Raw genomic sequence first — 18,534 nt, forward strand, 5'->3', positions numbered from 1 at the left:
CTCTGCCTCTCTCCACCTCTCTCTACTTCATTCTACCTAAGTCTACCTCTCTTTACCTCACTCTGCCTCTGTCTATCTCAATCTTTCTACTTCGCTCTCCCTCTTTCTGCCTCTATCCACCTCACTCTGCTTCATTCTACCTTACTCTAAATCACTTTACCTCTCACTACCTGCGTAATATCAGAGGCATTATTATTTTAGCTGCTAATTCTTGATTAGAACTTAGAACCATTTGTTAGATGTTTCTAGAATCAAGAATATATATATATATATATATATATATATATATATATATATATATATATATATATATATATATATTTAAAATGCTTGAATTCTTAAGCTTTATTTAACTTTTTTAAATTACATATCAGCATCATATCAATGAGATTATGTGTCAGCTTTTAAGTATTTTGTTACTCATAGGTGCCTAATGTCAAGTCGTGAGCGTAATCTCAGCCCCGCAACTGTTTCCTTTTAGTGTTTGTGTGGAAAAATTAATGAAGTCATCATTGCTAAAGCTCATCACTGCTATCACTACCATCACTGCTACACAGGCCAGGCCAGCAGACAGCATTACATCAGGGTCTCATAGGAGGTAGAGCTCCTAATTCATAGCAGCAGAACTCGTAGAGAACTTACGCCGAGAGTCTCAGTGCAATGATTTTACCTCAAGAGCCAAAGCCAAAGTATTACGATACTGACTAAACACCAAAGCTGGAGAGAAGAGCAGCCCTCCACTGAATGTAAGTGAATGCAAGTGAATAGTGACCCTTTTTAAATTCTCCATAAATGATCATGTTTCAGACATAACATACCCAGTCTGTTCCTGACACTCGGCATTAGAGAGTAACAGAAAGAAAGAACTCCCTTTGAAGGTTCTAATGACAACTCTCCTTTTTTTAATATAATCACATGTGGAAATGAATCACATTATCCACTCATGACTCACTTTTCCTACGAGGGCGTAGCTCTAGTACTCTCGCCACCCCACAAAATGGACTATTGTCCAATGTTCCTGAATGTGAACAGTCTGCAGATTAACTGACTGCACACTCAGGAACATTCTAGCAGGGCTCAATGAGATACAGTAAAATAAGGGGACACATATAGAACAGAAACAGCACCATATTAATACAGTATTAATAATATTAATACTGATATTAATAGCACAATTTACAGAGAATGTTATGGGTTAGACTAAACAATTAATGCAAAAAGGTCAAACCCTCCAATTCCCTACTGTGGCTATAATATAACTAGTATTTTAATAATACTGCTTCCGTGATATGAGTTTTTTTATGAATAATTAATTAAATCAAACAAGCTGTGATATCGTCATGAATAACAGCAACCTCAAACTGTGTTTATCCACATGCAGCAACAGAGGGAGCTCTACAGGCGGCAGACTGTGTTCATGTGACATAACGAGGCTGGAGGTAGAGTGAGGCTGAGCAAGGCGGAGCAAGGTACATTAGGGTAGTGTAAAAGAGTGAGGCAGAGCAAAGTAAAGTGAGGTAGAGCGAGGTGTAGTGCGATGCAGATTGAGGCAGTTTAATATAGAGCAAAGTAGAATGAAGTCAGAGTGAGGTATAATTAGGAGTAGAGTGAGGAGTAGAGCAGAGGCAGAGCAAAGTGGATTGAGGTAGAGCAGGTAGCAAGACTTAGAGCAAAGTAGAGTAAGGAGAATGAGAAAGAGTGGGGTAAAGTGATGCAGTTTGAGGCAGAGCAAGGTAGAATGAGGCAGAGTAAAGTACAGTGAGGTAGAGTAAGGTAGAATGAGGCAAAGTAAAGTATAGGGGAATGAGAGAGTGGGGTGAAGTGATGCAGATTGAGGCAGTTTGAGGTACAGCAAGGCAAAATGAGGCAGAGTGAAGTACAGTGAGGTAGAGCAAGGTAGAATGAGGCAAAGTAGAGTAAGGAGAATGAGAAAGAGTGGGGTGAAGTGATGCAGATTGAGGCAGTTTGAGGTACAGCAAGGCAGAATAAGGCAGAGAGTTAAGTACAGTGAGGTAGAGCAAGGTAGAATGAGGCAAAGTAAAGGAAGGAGAAAGAGGCAGGCAAAGTTTGAGGCAGACAAAGTGAGGTGTAAAATTAGGCAGTTACAGGTAGCGTGAGGCAGAACAAAGTGGAGTAAGAAAGAGGGAAAAAGAGCAAGGTAAAGTGATGCAGAGTGAGGTAGAATGAGGCAAAGTGATCTTCAGAGTGATGCAGTTTAAGGTAGAGTTAGGCAGAGTAGGTAAAGTGAGGTAGAGTCAGGTAGAAAAACATAATCAGTAATATCGAGATCAGGAAAAATGATTGAGGTAATTTTAATATATTGTACTTCTAGTCATTAATACAATTGTCATAACTGGCCAACCTCCAATCGCATTAATTTTTCTTATGCAATTAAATAATGGTAAGAATAATTTGAGGTAATATTGCTTAGCACTAGAATGTTCAGCGATGTGTTTAAAAAGTTCTGTTAAGGTTAGACTGAAATGTTATAGAAATAATGTTCCAGGAATTTTCTTTAAAAAAGTGTGATGTAATAATTAATTGTAATAATTAATGGTCTGCATCATGCTATAAAATGTTATTGAATGTTATTAAAATGTTATTACAACATTCCTCACACATTGTTCCCTGTCCAAATGTCTTTCTAAACGTTATGGCTAAAAACTTTCAGTTTGTGAATCAACTTATTTCTACCTCACTCTACCTCTCTCTACTTTATTCTGCCTCTCTTTCATTATTACCTCACTCTACCTCTCTCTACTTTATTGTACCTCACTCTACCTCATTCTACCTCTTTCTACTTCATTCTACCTTGCTCTGCCTCACTCTACAATGATTTACTAAATGTTATAACAAAAAAGTTACATTTGTATTTTCCAGATGTTCAGAATGGTCTTATTTCTTTTCAGATTTCATACGCATATTTCAAAAAATAACGGAAGATAACAAGTTATATATATATATATATATATATATATATATATATATATATATATATATATATATATATATATATATATATATATATATATTTTTTTTTTTTTTTTTTTTTATAAACAGGGTTTATATGACTGTGTTAATGCCACATTTATTACATTGTATTGGGACGCTTTTGTGTGGGAAACGTTCTAACAATGTTGGAAAGTGATGGACACTTTTACTATTACGTCACACGACTTCAAAGCATTCCTGGAACGTTATTTCTGTAGCTTTACAGATTTACTAACCCTTCCTGGAAGCCTCTTCTTCTTAAAGGCGCTGTTCTAACGTTTCCCTGTGATAGCTTTGGGAAACGCGGGGCTGCGTTAATGACCTTTTTTTTCGTAAGCGAGCGAAAAACACGCGCTCACTCCCACATCTCTGGCATGACGTCACCCTGAACTCTGCCCAGCGTCTGGCCACTACAGAGCGCAGCGCAGCGTAGCTACGCAAACAGCGTGGAGGAATAACGCGGTGTTTACCTCGCGCTAGCGCGCGCTTTAATGTGTCACACTGTGTGATGTTAGATGTGCCCGGAGGAGCGGGGTAAGATCAGGAGCTGACCACAGCGCCCTTTGTCCCACAAATCCTACAGGACACACACCACGTGCTCTGTTTCTCCTCATGTCGTAACGTTAGATAAGTAATTTACTTAACGTTACAGAGAATAGTTACGTATAAAAGAGATAAATAACAAAAACACGCAGCTAAAATGTTAGGTCAAAAACGTGTTTAAAAGAGATAAAAAAAAACAATTAAACAATATATTACGAGCTTTTATTAAGACTAAATATGAATTCTAAAGAGAAATATCAAAATATGACGTGCTATAATACGAGATAACTGCCAAAACAGTCAATTAGAACCTTATATTAGGCTAAATACACATTTTAAGAAGAAAACACAACTTACATCACGTCAAAAACATGCTCAAAAGGTGATATAACGATTAAATAATACAATACTCATAACAAATACAGTAAATACAATAATACAAACTCCAAACAAGAAAATGCAAACTATGCAACATCTAAAATCGCGATCAAATATGAGATAACAATAAATTACGACCTCCAATTAGAGTAAATGTGGATTTTAAAGAGAAATACATATTATTTGACGTCGGAATCATGCTACAATTTTAGATAACTGTCAAAACACTTAAAAACAACCTTATAGTAGGCTACTTTTTATATTTTAACAAGAAAATCGCCTCACATCACGTCAAAACCATGCTTAAAAAGTGAGATAACGAATAAATAATACAATATTAATAATAAATACAGTAATACAAACTACAAACAATAAAATGCAACTATGCAACATCTAAAATCGTGATCAAATATGAGATAATAACAAATTACGACCTCCAATTAGACTAAAATGAATTTTAAAGCCAAAAAACTTGCTTAAATGTAAACTTACGATTAAATAATACAAATAAGAACGTGTAAACTATATTTATAGAAATCATGCTTAAATGTCATAATCGTGCTATAATATAAGTCCATTACAACTTTATATTAGGATAAATACACACTTAAAAAACGAATTACAATCGGTACACTGAAATAAATACAAAATAAATACTCCATTACGTCAACATAGTGCTTACACGTGGGATACTAATCGAACTACGACCTCTCTTTTTTTGACTAAGTACGGATTTTAAACAGTAAACGCATGATAAAACAGGTCAACATCGTGATAAACACTCAATTACAACCTTATTTTAGACTACATAAAGAATTTTAACCAGTAAATGCGAAGTACATTGAGTCAAAACATGCTCAAACATGACACTAGATTAAATTGTGTATTTTTTTAAACAAGAAAACACTATATTAAAAATTGTATTAGCTCCATAATCATGATGTCAAGAAGACATTAAAACCTAAAACCTTTTTTTTATTTAATAAAGTAAAAAATAAAAACAAAAGTAAACTATATATGCTAGTCTGTATAACGCTTTGCTTGCTTGTTTTATTGCTTGCTTGTCGTTTACACACATACACACACCACACACACACACACACAGACGCACGTGTCCACATTACTATTATAATACCTTATTATTGTTGTTAGTTAGTTTTATACTAATATAACAGCTATAAACCTATAATAAATCTAAATATACCCGTGTTAAAATGTTGGAAGTGATGATAAAAGGAATAAAAACAATATATAAAGGTGTGGGATACTTTATAAAAGGTTAATACAGCTGTTTTGCGCTGTATTAGTTATATGTTGGTAATCCAGGTTCAGAAAGTGTATGATTCGCACCGTGATTTCGTTTCGACCGCCTGGGCGGCTCCGCTGCAGCCGAGCTACAGCGCAGTCGCCCAGGCGGTCGAAACGAAACCCCGAAGCGAATCTTCCACTTTCTGAACCTGGATCGCACGCATCTAGTAATAAGGCGCAGATTCCTCCGCGATTCCAGCAGGAATTTTTAAAGCGTGTCCCCGAGCTCGTGCGGGCAACGCGCGTTCACCGCCTCTTACCTCGTGAGCGCGGAATTCCTCGCCGGGAGCGCGCACTCCCAAACACCGGGTTTTTTTATTATCCAGCAGCAGCAGGCGCGCGTCTCCGTGGCCGGTCGCGGACCTGGGGGCTCCGAGCGTGTGTCCCGCAGCCGAGCCGAGAAACGGAGCCGCCAACTACACAACGCTAAACTACAAAAACAACAACAGTGTAACCAACATTCCACTCCGCGCTTCCGCAAGCACGCGCGTCACCAGCTCCTCGTGACCGCCCCCTCCATTCATGAAAATAACTTTCTGCTGACGTCAGACAGGCGGGAAAAAAACGGACGACGGCGAGGGGAGGCCAGAAATAGACGCAGCTGGTGAATTCTTTCAGAGAGAGAGCGGGAGAGATAGAGAGAGCTGACCAATGAGATTACATAGCTTATAATAATTACATAGCTTATAATAAGACTTATAATAATAAAAAGCACAGAAAACTATGTAGAAACACATAAGGATTCATATAGAAAACTTTCTCCCAGGGCGGTCCTGATGAGTGCCACTTCCATCATTACATTTATTTAACTTTGGTCTGTACAAATTTACTTGAGAGTACTTTAGTTCCAGCCATAGTATGGATTAGAACATATACACTCAAATAGGGTTATTCACTGTATACCTGTAACTCTATCTCTTCACAACTTTACAACTAATGCTCTCAAACACATTAAGAGACAAGAAATTCAAGTGATTAACTCTTGACAAGTTCTGCACAGCTGATTGAGAAAATGAGAATCTATAATATAAAACATATTCTGGTTTGTTTAACACTTCTTTTGTTTTTGCCATCAAGCTGCCAGCGCTCAGAGGGAGCACAATTGGCCTTGCTTCCCCCCGGGTGAGTAGATGGCGCTCTCTCCCCGCATCACTAAAACGGTGATGTCTGCAGCACAGGGCGTCTGTGAGCTGATGTAGCGGAACCTAGTTGCTGCGCTTTTCTCCGAGCGTGCTGTGGTGCTACTCGGTAATGCTGCATCAGCAGCAGCTCGAAAAGAAGCGGTGGCTGACTTCACACGTATGGGAGGAGGCATGTGCTGGTCTTTACCCTCCTGGTGAGTTGGGGCATTACTAGTGATAGCAGGAGTCCTAATAAATGGGATGGGTAATTGGCTGTGCAAAATTGGGGAGAAAATGGGAAAAATAATGTTTGCTAAATAATAATTCCATATGTTTTTCTTCATAGTTTGGATGATATTAGTATTAATCTACAATGCAGAACATTTTAAATAATGAAAAAAACTTTAAAAAATTTAAATTTATAGTCTATAGCCTTTATTAATAAGACGTAAACTTCATATTATAGTAAAATTCTCATCACTTACCAATTGGCGATGAGTCAGGAATCGTGGAGATTAGTTCAGTGAAGGTTCATGTTGAAAAGTTATTAAAATTGTAACATTTTAGGCATAATGCCATTATTATAAAGGAGTATAATCAAATGGTCTGATCAACTGAGGGTGTAGGCGATTTAACCACCGGCGGCTGTGCAGCATCATGAAGGTGGAAAGCATCAAGACATTTTAATAATGTGTCTTAATAATACCCATCTATGCGTTTCCTTCTGCCCTTTCAGTAGAAAATGGTACAGAAAATAGGATGACAATGGGATGCTGCCCTGAATAGGGTTTTCCTAGGTGCCACACCAGTGGATTAAATATTATGCGGTGCCGAATAGGAGCCCTCACAATGGGATAAAGTCTATTGGTACCACTTTAAAATAAGACTACCTTTATAAAGGGTTTATAAATGGTTTACAATTAGTTTATTGATGGTTACTAATTAGTTTGTAAATGCCTTAAAATCATTAATAATCAGTTATAACACATACATAGAAAGGGCAACAATGACCTGTTGTTTGTTAAATAGTGAACCCACAGCTATCTATTTTGTTGGCCCTTCGACGTATGTGTTATTACTGATTATTAATGATTTTAAGGCACTTACAACCTAAGAAGTAACTGTTTATAAACTATTAGTAAACCATTTATAAACCCTTTATAAAGGTAGTATTATTTTAAAGTGGGACCAGTCTATTTGATGATACAAGACAAAATGCTTCGTTGTGATGGAACAAAGTTTAAAGCATCTGGGGGGCAATTTCTTTAATTCATTTCTTCCCCTCCTTCCCTCCTCTATCACAGTATTTCCATTTGGCCTTCTTTATGCCCGGTCTTAATTTTTCTTTGTTACCTTGAACTTCTATGTCATTTATTACTAAATGTACATAATTATTGTAAGTCGCTTTGGACAAAAGCATCTGCCAAATGTAATGTAATGGGCCTTTGAATTTAGTCCACAAGTTCCATGTTTGCCCCACATATAGATAGATGCCCACAAGGGTCAATGATTAGACCAGCCATTGGCCTCAACTGGGTTGTACACTGCATGTGGGCTTAGATGGACCCATATAAGATTAAGGTGGGGTCCAATGATGGGGTCCAATGGGAAGCCCAACTAGGTTCCAGTAGGATCACACTTACAAACCCTTCTTTCAGAGTCCATGCCCACCTGAAACCCACACATGAGCATATAGGCTGATTCATTAACGTCTAAACTGCTCTGTCTCTGCTTTGTCTAAATCATTACTGATAGTTATATGTCTTAAAAGTGCCAAGTTCTCCAGTCCTCACATCTTACTCAACTCCCAAGCTCCACTCTGTAGTGTGTGTACCGATAGTAGCAGTGTGTGGTCTGATGTTTGAGTGGAAAGAAAAAGGGAGGCAACAGCTCCCTCTGTCTGTAGTTACCAGCATCAGGGCTGTAATAACATGGCTGTTGGAAATGCTTGCCATATTTCTGAGGCCTCTGCATTCCACAGTTCCAACCAGCTGCGTATTACAAGGCAGGGGAATCCAGCCTGTAACTATGTCTAACATCAGCAAACCACCAAAGTCTATCTGCACTGTTTACATAGTGTTGTTTATGGCATTAAAGTGCTATATATAAATGTATGTCCTTATAAAGTTATGATCCTTATGTCATTATACTCATGACCTTTTGGTATAATGTAAAGGTTGTAGCTTATCTTTACATTTTGTCATCATTTCATGGTGAGTGGATCAATTGAAATGCTTGAAAAACCATGTAATAAAATATAGCTATGGAAAAAAAAATAAGAGACCACTTAAAAATTATGGATTTCTTTGATTTTGCCAAATTGAAAACCTCTGGAATATAATCAAGAGGAAGATGGATGATCACAAACCATCAAACCAAACTGAACTGCTTGAATTTTTGCACTAGGAGTAAATGCATAAAGTTATCAAAAAGCAGTGTGTAAGACTGGTGGAGGAGAACATGATGCCAAGATGCATGAAAATTGTGATTAAAAACCAGGGTTATCCCACCAAATACTGATTGTCATTTAGAACATTTATTTGCAGAAAAATGGCTGAAATAACAAAAAAGATGCAGAGCTTTCAGGCCTCAAATAATGCAAAGAAAACAAGTTCGTATTTATCAAGTTTTAAGAGTTCAGAAATCAACAGTTTTATGCATTTTGGCATGTTCTCCTCCATCAGTCTTACACACTGCTTTTGGATAACTTTATGCCTTTACTTCTGGTGCAAAAATTCAAGCAGTTCAGCTTGGTTTGATGGCTTGTGAACATCAATCTTCCTCTTGATTATATTCCAGAGGTTTTCAATTTGGTAAAATCAAAGAAACTCATCATTTTCCAGAGCTGAATGTATAAAGAGTTCTACATGGTGTATCTTACAAATAGTCATGACATTTAATATAACTTACAAGCAAATATACTTATTTATATTTACACTCTTTTATTTAACTGTAGTATTCTTATTACATCCTTATTACACACTAGGATTTTTATACATTATGAACTGAATGAGGCTCCTGACCCCTTATAGGGTTAAAGCAATACATTTCCTCAAGCAAATCCTGGATCTGAACCCATTAGCAAATATATACCAAACTGCCATCTCACTTCCCTCCAGAGGAACTGAGTAAGTGTACGCTGGATCCTCTGTGGCTGAGGGCATCATGCCAAGTCCGCTGGCTCATACTCTTCTCCTGCTGAACAGTCCTGCCACTGAGTGACTCAACACACGTGCATTCTCCTCCGAGGAGACATATGGATCCAATCTCTCGCTGGTGTGCTGGGTTGCTTCATGCACATCCTATGTGGAGAGCTGGTTGGCGGAGTAATCTGATGAGCAATCATGCTAGCATTTTGGGTGGCTTTATGCTGCAGAATGATCGGAAACACTTGCAGATATGGGTCTGAGAGAGAGAACAGTTCAGCAGGAAGCTTCTGGAACTTTTCTGAAATAGGAGTTTTCTTGTTCGGGCCTAGAAAATGCATTAGCATACAGCTAAACCAGGTAACCTGATTGGTATCAACAGAAAATGCAGCTTTGGAATAGTTGAAAGGGATAAATTAACCATATCAAATTTTGCACAGAACATTTCTGGAGTTGTATAACCTGAAGTGTGAGAAAAATATTTTCTGAGTTTATTCTCTAAGACAGACTACAGCTTGAGTTTACAGGCACTCCTGGTGGGCGAAGGGCGCCGGTAGGAGGGCCAGCAAAGCACAGTGCTTCCTATCCCATGGTACATTGCAAGTTTTATCTGTAATTAATGTTCTGAATATAATAAGAGTAATGTATTTTTCGCACTATAGGCACACTTAAAATCATTATAATCCTTATAAACATTATGTATGAATTCTACCAGTCAGGTATTAAGAAGCAGTAAAGCCACTCCACTGAAGTACAGTGATATGCAGGAGTTTCAGTTTAGTTCTCCAGCAGTATTAGCATTAGCCGCTAAGCACGCTATGTACTACCTCTTTGGCTGTCCAGAGGTGAGTATTATTGGCCTGTACCCTGCTGCTAACCCTGGCTAGCACTGTTGGAGCAGCATTAGCCTAAGCTGCTAACCACGCTAAGCACTCTTTGGCTGTTCAAATGCGAGTATATCTGATGGAAGCCTGCGTGTTTACCATGTTAAAACAAGCTACGTGGGATGAACCGCTAGCTGATAATGCCCTGGCTTACTGGAAAACACTCAGTGGGTTCCTCAGTGTAGCTCTGTCGGGTGGCATTAGCCACTAACCGCTAGCAAAACCAGCTGAATTGGATGAAAAACTTGGTGACACTCCGTTCCTACTACTAGTTACTATATTTTTACTAGTTACTTATAATCTGGTGTGCCTTATGTTTGAAAATAGACCAGAAAATAGACATTGCAATTAATAGTGCGCCTTATAATCTGATGCGCCTTATAGAGTGAAAAATAAGAAATGTTGGTATGTATGGTTTTGGATGTTGGGTGTTGTGTTGTGGGAATGTTTAAGTACCTAAGCTAATTCACATCGGTTTCAGGTTTTGCACTGTTTGGTTCATCATGTGCTTTTATGATAAGTAACTGTGCGATAAACACAATATCAATCTCAAGATCAAGGGAGTGTGTTTTAACTCTTTTTGTGCAGTAGCCAAAACAAGCTGAAACATTGTGTTTTTTGTGAATTGTTGAGTCAAAAGTTACAAAATGTTTCCCAGCAGTTCCTAGTATTTTGGTGTGCCCCAAACTAGATAGGAGGCTTGTCTCATATGACTGGAGATAACTGCCTGACATTGTTGCAGGGACGACCGCAGACTTGCCTATAAAATGTTAAGTGCTTTATTTATCAGCTAGTGAGTAAGGTTTCAGTATTGCTATTCTGTTTATTCTCTAACTGTCTGTCATTCCCAAACCCTGAAACTGCATTACTAATCCTGAAACCTACTGCTGCCTGAAACCACAGCAGTCCACAGCGCACCATTATCCCCCCTCAACCAAACTTTACAGTTGGCACAATGCAGTCTGGCAAGTACTGTTCTTCTGGAAACCGGCAAACCCAGACTTGGGTTTTAGTCCTCATATACAGCCAACATGCATCCATACATCCATAAGTCAACGTCTTTAAATCCTAGATGAATTGTGCATGCTAAATTGCTACGGTTAATGCTACATACACATTAGTTAAAGCCACATTGGTCAAATCCGATTTTTTTTTTAAAATCAGATTTGGCTATATTGACACATTCACATTCACAAATATAAGTGAAGTGACCTGTTTCTATGTGTAATGTGAACGAATCTGAATCCCTTAAATGCCACAGGTGGCACATTGATATGTGTATAAACGACACCTTCTTCACCAACAAACAAAAAAACTCATATTTGAGAGACGACTTGTAGCTTTATAAAGGGAAATGGATGCGTTTGTTAGCAGCTCATATGTGGAGCATCTTTTGCTGGAGTGGAGAGTAAGGTGGTGAGGACGTGAAAAAAGGTCAAGCGGTTTGCTTTTGCTGTTTTTTTTTTCAAGCTATAGCTGCACAGCTGCACCAAGAGATGTGTGGGTATGGGAGAGAAGCACCTAGCGCTAATGCTAATGCGTAAAAGCAAAAAAACAACAAAAAAAAACACATGAATTCCAATTTGACCATTCACATTCATGTCGCATGTTCATGGATCCGGTGCGTATTCGATTTAGGAACACATATGGAAGTGAATCAAATCTGATTTAAAAAAAAAAATGGCCAAAATAGCCATGAAAAAATCATATCTGAGCCACTTTGAGCAAAAAAAAAATCATATCTGAGCCACTTCAGCCTGGTAATGTAAACGCAATCTAAGTGTATGAGTGAATTGGTATGTGTGGTTCCCTGTAATGGACTGGCATCCTGTTCAAGGGGTATTCCTGCATTGGTCTCTGACCCACCACAAACCTATAAGCAGCTAAAAAAATGAAAAGAAAAATGGCATCACAGAGCTCTGCTTTGGTGTGGTGCCATCTCAGTAGCGCTCTTACTAATTCCCTAAACTAGCGCTATCATTCCCTAAAGCTGTGACATTTGGCCGTCACATGGTATCCAGATCAACAGCTCATTTCAGCGCTATCCACAGGGAAAGCTTGCAAAACGAGGGAAAAAACAACAGAAATGTAAATCACAGTGAAACCCTAACGTTCAGAGGGAGAGATTCCGATGTTTTGGAAGTTTTCTTCCTCAAAAACACTGAGTCATAACCGCATGAGAGCGGTTTGGGGAGAAACGGCTTATTTGCAAAATATTCCTGCAGGTTTATGGACTTCCCTCGTAACACGGCCTTTAAATCTGGAGCCTTGACTAAGCATTCCACTGACCTCATCGAAAAATGCTTAATATGAAAAACACTTTATGTAACGAGTTGGTGTGGCGCAGACAGATGGCGGAGTGCTCTTTTCTCGCATGGCTGCTTTTAGTTACACTCAGTTACCAAAAGTGGGGTGGGGTGAAGGGGGGGGGGGTGTTAATGCTTACTTTAGGACGCTATTTAAAAGCAGGCCTTCATCTGAAGCACATGATACATTTTGCTTTTAACTTCTTAACCTTAACCTCCTTACAAACCTTACTCCAAAAACCTTGATTTTTCAGATTTCATTTGAATATTCATGTAGTATATATGTACAGTCATATTCCCGAGTTTGCAGGAAACAAACTATTCAAACTAATGGGAATGGTGTCCTGTAACATCTAATGTATTTATTCTAAAAACAAAAGAGGTCTGGTAGGTTTGTTGGATGTAATTGCTGTACATTTAATATTTGGTATTTTAAAAATGGACACAACCAATGAATGTTGGACCCTTAAGCAAAGCCCTTAACCCACACTGCACCGTAGGGATGGCTGCTCATCACTTTGGACATGTCTGCTCACTGTAAGTCGCTGAGGATGTGTACTCACTAGTGTGTGTGTGTGTGTGTGTGTGTGTGTGTGTGTTTACTGCACGGATAAGTTAAAGGTGGAGGACACATTCCACAAGTATGATGAACATGTCTGTCTTGTCTTGCCTCACTGAAAGTCAGACAGTTCACTCTGCCTTGTCATGAGCACACTGGCCAGTGTTCAACCTCTCTCACAAGATAACACCTCACAACTTATACAGAAAAGCACATGAATAAGGCCTCTTCTGAGATATCCTAACACATTTCATAGTGTTTAATCAGTGCAGCAATGCAAACATAGCAACTTCTTAACTTACACTGGAAGTCAATGTACACTGTAAAAAGTGTAGCCCTGCTCAAATTAAAAAAATTGATGTCCATTTGTTGCATCTAAACTATTTGACTTCACTCAATCTAAATAAAGTCAATTGTTACAACCTGATTATTTTATTTTGACATAAACCATATTACTTCACTCGACCCAATATTAATTATTCACCTTGATCCAAGTTAAATTCTTTACATTTCAGTTTCGGAACCAAACTAATACATTTAAATTGAACCGAACTTAAAAAAAAAAACATGGCAGCATATTCAGAAGTTCCAGAAGTTACTGTGGCGTGGAAGAGGACGGATTACCAGCGAGATTCGTTTCAGTGCTCTCTTGCTCTTTTTATTTTGCTCTGAGGAGGACACTAAGAGCTGGATTTACATGGGATTCCACTTTTGAAAGTGAAACTAACTACAGCTCCAACGCAGCTAACCCCACTCCCACACACAGAAAACACACAAAGGGTGAGGCACTTACACAAAACAACAACATAACTGATAACTACATGAATAATACTAGAACAGTGATAATAAAACATGACATGAAACTCTGGGATAAACAGTAACATAAACATGCAGAAATACACCCACTTCCCCCAACAGGGTGAGCTCCCATAATTCCTTCCGCCCCCCCTCCAGTCCCGACGCCACAATACCATAAGCATGCGTTGCTATCTCGCGAGCGCGTTCAGGCACTTTCTCCCTCTCTCATTCTCTCTCTCGCGAGCGCGTTCAGGCACTTTCTCCCTCTCTCCCTCAGTGCTCTGAAGCACTTCTCTACAACTTCTCCCGTGCTCCACAGTGCGCATGCGCATGTTTGATTCAAATTAAAAATATTACATCCTTATCTCTTTTCTTCGAGTATGATTTCAGTGGAACCAAAACATTTGGTTTATTTCCTTCAGAATTGTAATTAATTTAGTCTGAATCAAAATTGACACATCAAAATTCAAAAAGGTTGAGTTTCACAATAAAGTCAATAATTGTACTATGTGTTCAATCATATTTATTAGCTTGAATGAACAGCTCCATGCTTCACTTTTTACAGTGTAAACTGATTGAAAAGGGTAAAGTAAATGTAATTTTAGTTTACATCAAAAAGTAAAAATTGGGGACCAGTGAAGTCAAGCAGATTAGAGCTTAGATCGGGCCAAAAAATCCAGAACAGCCCTACCCAAGCCTGCGCAGGTTCTGTTCGCGCCCAACCCGACCCTCCACATAAACTGTTATTAAGAGCCCAACATTTGTTTTAGCAATTAGAGCATTAAAAACTGAGCTTTTTAGCTACAATTCCTAGTTGTTTTAATGAGAAAAATCTGTGTAGTATGATGTCAGTGAACAGCGCAACATGGAAGAACAGGCCTATTGGTGTGGCACAGTGGCTAACACCACTACCTGCTTGTGAGCTACTAAATTACATGAGAGACTGGGGTTCAATTCCTGGTCTGGGTGACTTAATGCTTTGCTACACCAATAGGTGTCCTTGGGCAAGACTCCTAACACTACATTGGTCCACCTCTGTAATAGGAATAACCTTGTAAATCAGCTAAATGCCATATATGCAATGTAAATTTAAGAATTCTGTTCATTAAGAATTCCGGTATAATGCTATATTGTTATTATCACGCCATAACTTTATATAAAATAAAAAAACAAAACAAAATCTCAGACTATTTTCTTGAGCCTGATCCATTCAGGGCCCGAGGAAAGTGCTGGGGCTCAGGCAGAGAACCTGAATTGTATACCTCTCTATTATCCAAGGATTGCCTGTTTGAATCCCTGATGCTTCGACATCAGCAGCCTGAGTTCGAGAGAGCACAGTTAGCCATGCTTTATCTGGGTGGGTATAGTAGATGGCGCTCTCTCCAACAACGATTTGGGAAGCCGTGTTTTTTTGTGTTTTTTGGATACAATCCGAGTTAGCACCTGAACAGCCCTTTCAGACAGCTTCCTCTTACAGCGTCCACAGTTAATCCTGTTGGATGTGGTTGGTCCTTCTTGGTGGTATGCTGACATTACCCTGGATACCGTGGCTCTTGATGCATCACAAAGACTTGCTGTCTTGGTCACAGATGCTCCAGCAAGACGTGCACCAACAATTTGTCCTCTTTTGAACTCTGGTATGTCACCCATAATGTTGTGTGCATTGCAATATTTTCAGTAAAAATGTGCTCTTACCCTGCTAACTGAACCTTCACACTCTGCTCTTACTGGTGCAATGTGCAATTAATGAAGATTGGCCACCAGGCTGCTCCAATTTTGCCATGGAACCTTCTACACTAAATTGACAGGTGTTTTTTAGTTTCATTGTCCAACCCCTTGTATGTATGTCTATGTTATTTTTTAGTTCAGTGATGGCGGCGCTCGGAGCTGAAGCTCACGTTATAGGATGGGAAAATCGATTTATCGGGGCAGATTAGGCCCCATGTCAACTAGTCTAAAGGGTGTTGGGACAAACTGTTACAATTTCTGGATCTCTGAACGCTGTGGGAGAACAGAGCTGTTTTACTACATCAAAAGTCCATTTTACACCGGAGTTTTCCTTTAATCCCTCTCAGTGAAACTTCTCCACAGAGTTTTAAGGGTTAATATCTCCTCCTCATTGATAGAATAGGCCTACAAGGAGTGGGAAACTGTGCTGTGGTCATCTCTTGGTAATGTAGTGTAACGGGAGACCGGACGCACAGTATGGTGATGTTATTGGGGGGCTTTTATTAAGGCTGTCACTGAAAAGGCCAAAAGGATAGTCCCATTCTCTGTGCTTTTGCAGGACAGAGGGATACATTACCGCTATATAGTATACATGCCACTGTAGCCAGGCCTGTGTGTGTATGTGTGTGTAAGTGTGTGTGTGAGTGTGTGTGTGTTTTCACACCAGGGATCAGGTTACAGCACATGTTGTTTTGAGCAGCAGGGCCTTTACTGTGTATGTGTGTTCTGTGGTGTTCTCTTCTGGGTGAAAGTTCTGTTTTCTTTTGTCTGGCAGGCACATGTAATGTCTGTTTCCATGCCTGACATCATTTTGTAATGTGAGGATTCTTGGAAGCCGCGTTCCTCGCAGCTCTCAGAGTGTTCCAGTGTGGCAACAGTGCCACCCAGCCCTGCTCCGTTTACCAGAAACACTGGCGTATGAGGCTGCTGTACGTAATTTTCTTAGTGTGTTGTTAATTATATAAAAAATAGAAGAATCCAGAGTAAACGTGACTTTTTTTGTGACTCTTCGGCTTCTCGAGAAAACAGCCTAATTCAGTGTCTCCAGAAGAGCTCCAGTCATGGTTTATTCAGCAGGAGGTTAAGCTGATCAACTGGAATCAGAGCACTGCTGACTAACGTTTGGTAAAAACAGCAGTAGGGAACAGTTAGTTCAGGGGGGCAGCAATACACACCACTGTTTACTGAGGAGATGGGGTGTGGTGGGGTGTTTAGGGTGGGGTTTATGGGTTTTCTCAGTAATCCTCCTCTGGAAACAGCATGAAAATATATTGTAATCAAGCCATCCCTTGTGAAAAGGAAGTATACTTAAGAGCATTAAAAATATGTTTAAATCAGGTAAAGAATACTAAAAGTACATGTTTTAATTTAATATACTTTCTCTGTTTAATATAAATTCTGCTGTGTTTATGTAAGTTTCTAGATGTATGTTAGTTTCTGCACCTCTAATAGCACCCAAATGACCAGGGCCCAAATAAATAGTAAAATATCAAGCCAACCCTTGTAAAAAGGAATTATAGTTAAGAGTATTAAAAGTACTTTTAATACTCTTAATATAATTCCTGTTTACAAGGGTTGGCTTTATTTAGGTAAAGAATATTAAAAGTATTTTTTTATTTCATATACTTTACGAAAAAACACATATGTACTCTCTCTGTATTTCTGTAAAATGTATTTTTAAGCAATATGCTTTCAATTATATGCTGTGTTGACTGAAAACATATTGGCATTAAATACTGCTTAAAGTGCAATTTAGTGTATTTTCCCCAATTGTTTCCCAATGTCATTAAGGTATACACAATATGTGCATCAATATGCAAATTAGTACATTTACCATATACTTCAAGTGCATTAAAAAGGTGTTAAAAACACATACTTCAATCTACTTAAGTTTGCAGAAGTTATATAAAAAAAGCCGCACTCAAAAGCACAATCTAATGCTTTCATGTTGTATTTAAATATAGCTTAATTACAACTGAAATATACTTAAGTTGCAATAATTTGTTTCAAAATAGTCCATTTAGTATTTAATTTTAAACAGTATGTACTTTTTCATGTTAAGGATACTTTTAAAAAATATACTTAATACACTTATATTTTACAAGGGCATGTATAGTATAGTTATGTTGCTTGATTTTAGCAGTTTTTAATTAAAAAGTAAAAACTGGGGCTTTGACTGTCCAGCAAAATTACTATATTTCAGTAATTCAGTTCAAAATGTGAAACTCATATATTATATAGATGTATTACACAGTGTGATCTATTTTAAGCGTGTATTTCCTATAGTGTTGATGATTTAAAAAAAACTGTGTCTCAGAAAATTTTTATATTATATAAGACCAATTGGTACTTTTGGCAGTGTGGGCAGTGTGCCAAGTCCTGCTGGAAAATGAAATCCACATCTCCTCACATGGTCCCTTGATTTCCAAATGAAATATGAAATGTAAAATTTACTGATGGTCACTGATGGTTTGGAGAGCCATGTCATCTGCTGGTCAACTTTTTTTATGGAGATGCAGATTTCATTTTCCAGCAGGACTTGGCACACTGCCAAACGTATCAGTTGGTCTCCTATAATATTATAATTTTCTGAGACACTGATTTTTGGGTTTTCATTGGCTCTAAGGCTTAAAATAGATTACTCAGTGTGTAATACATCTGTTTAATATAGGAGTTTCACATTTCGATCTGAATTACTGAAATAATGCAACTTTTCACTGATAATTATTTATTTTTTGAGATGCACCTGTATACGGTAGTGTGGGGAGCTCC

At 38.4% G+C, this 18,534-nt stretch overlaps 1 protein-coding gene across 1 annotated transcript in view; it reads right to left on the reverse strand.

Moving 5' to 3' along the window:
* mafk (v-maf avian musculoaponeurotic fibrosarcoma oncogene homolog K) overlaps positions 1–5,701 on the reverse strand; it is a 34,210-nt gene extending 28,509 nt beyond the window's left edge. Inside the window, exon 1 of the mRNA XM_022683372.2 lies at positions 5,481–5,701. The gene's annotated coding sequence lies outside the window, so the exon portion shown is untranslated. The remainder of the gene's footprint in view (positions 1–5,480) is intronic.
* Between the last annotated feature and the right edge of the window lie 12,833 nt (positions 5,702–18,534).

This window comes from Astyanax mexicanus, chromosome 3 (assembly GCF_023375975.1).
Source record: "Astyanax mexicanus isolate ESR-SI-001 chromosome 3, AstMex3_surface, whole genome shotgun sequence".
NCBI classification, from domain to species: domain Eukaryota; kingdom Metazoa; phylum Chordata; class Actinopteri; order Characiformes; family Acestrorhamphidae; genus Astyanax; species Astyanax mexicanus.